This window comes from Nylanderia fulva, unplaced genomic scaffold (assembly GCF_048542155.1).
Source record: "Nylanderia fulva isolate GAGA-0341 unplaced genomic scaffold, ASM4854215v1 Scaffold421, whole genome shotgun sequence".
Lineage (NCBI taxonomy): Eukaryota > Metazoa > Arthropoda > Insecta > Hymenoptera > Formicidae > Nylanderia > Nylanderia fulva.
In genome coordinates, this window is record NW_028190501.1 from 20,658 (window position 1) to 22,855 (window position 2,198).

The following is a 2,198-nucleotide window of genomic DNA, read 5'->3' on the forward strand; positions in this document are numbered from 1 at the left end:
CTCGCTGCAGCCCGTCTTTTTTCTCTCTCTCGCGTCTTATTTTGCCGTCTCTCTCAAAACTCGTATGTCTCTTTTCTCTCTCTCGCGTACGTCTCTCGCTGCAGCCCGTCTTCTTTCTCTCTCTCGCGTACGTCTCTCGCTGCAGCCCGTCTTCTTTCTCTCTCTCGCGTCTTATTTCGACGTCTCTCTCACTCTCACGCTGTGTCTCTCTCAAAACTCGTATGTCTCTTTTTCTCTCTCTTGCGTACGTCTCTCGCTGCAGCCCATCTTCTTTCTCTCTCTCTCGCGTCTTAATTCGCCGTCTCTCTCTCGCCGCGAGCCGCCGAATCTCTCTCTCTCGCCGCCACATCCGATTTCTCTCTCGCGCGCTGTCTCTTTCTTTTCTAGTGGTTGCTCTCTCGCAAAGTATGTAACGGGTGGCGCGCAAATAAAGTACACCATGATATACATATAAGTATTTATTTGTCTTATATTTAATACATAATTATATATAAAGTTTTATTACATATTAAAAACTAAAGCCACCAGCTCGCAATCGACAAGTTGGTGCATGTCGAAGGCGTTGCTAGCGCGTATCGCATTCGGCAATTCTCTCGCATTCGTTACAGTGGATGCAATATTGGAGAATTGCGTATGTTTGATATCAACCGTTGCGATGAGCCTCGTCAATCGATCGAACATTATTTCGATGCATGAATCGAGCTCGAACATACGACGTTACGTCGATTCGACCATCATCATGCGCACGTCCGCCGATTCGAGACTTATGAGCTTGGTGTCGTTTATCTTGTGAAAACGTACTGTTAGCGGCCCGACACTTATGAAGTTATATACATCGTTGTTGGGAGAGTCATTGTTCAAATAATTTTGAATAGCGTGACGTTGCTCGTAGAGTCCTTTCCACGTTTCGAGAGATAGTATTAGCTGTTTTCCCCGATGATCTCCTATGGCGATCTCCACGTAACTCGGCGGATCCACTCTGATGCCGATTTCGAGGAATTTGAATTCCGTGGTCGTCAATGCGTATCGTCTTCCAAGTATACGAACCGCACGAGACTCCAGCGAAACGCTGTAAAAAAATTAGGAAAAAAAAATTAAAACTAAATTAGGAAAAAAAGAAATTATAACTCATAAAAAAATATATAAATAGAAAAAATATAAAATATATAAAATAGAAAAAGTTATACTTACTCGTCGCATTTCTTCTCGTACGTTTCATCGCGTCTCGGCATGTAATAATTCATGCTGCTGCTTTTTTGGTGCAGAATATTTTTCTCGAGGGTATTAAAAAGTGAACCACCAGCCAGAACAGTCGACGAGAGACTGATCGTATAAAAGTACTAATAATCGAGTAACACTCATTTTTAAAATATTAGGAGAAGGGGATTCCTAGAAATATATATCTGGAGAGGGAATAAAGAGAAATATTTAAAAGTAGTGGGGATAAAAAATTAAATATTAGGAGAAAGGAATTCTTAGAATTATATATCTGGAGGGGAACAAAGAGAAATATTTAAAAATATTAGGAGAAAGGATTTCTTAGAAATATATATCTGGTGAGGGAGAGAAATAACAAAGAAAATAGTATGTAAACAATATGTTTATTCAAAAAACGGATGATCGTCGGATCCAAGCCTGGATTTTGCGGCCGACCACCAATTAAATAATTTAAATACATTTTGCAACGCGCAATTTTTTACATGTTTATTACACCGTAGAGTATATGTGGGATCTAACTTATTTAATGCAGGTACATCTTCATATATGGCATCCAAGGTCTCAATGGTGAAACCGCTGCTCGCATCGTCCATTATTTCGGCCAGCCATTCTCGCTTTTCGAGTCCTTTTACATACACGAGAGAGGACTCTTCATCGTCTTCTTGCTCATTTATGCCAACGATAGCTGCCGTAATCAAGCGCTGAGCCATGCCGTATGGAACATTTCTATCCTCCCATTGTAAGCTGTGATGATGTTGAGTTAGCCACGAGGCCTGACGCCTTTCCGACTTTATAAGCACGCTCCATGGCACAGGGCATGCGAAGAAATAGTGCGACAGGATATATCCTCTTCTCAGGATTGCCGCTTCCTTTACGATAAATCGTTTGTTTAGTATAAATCCTTGCAGGTCGACAAACGTTGGTGCGGACATGATCTCTTCGATGCGAGTCAGTCGAGAGGTATTACTAACATCAAACAT

At 41.4% G+C, this 2,198-nt stretch overlaps 1 pseudogene; it reads right to left on the reverse strand.

The window, feature by feature from the left end:
- Positions 1-288: 288 nt before the first annotated feature.
- On the reverse strand, positions 289-2,198 carry LOC146721733 (uncharacterized; annotated as a pseudogene).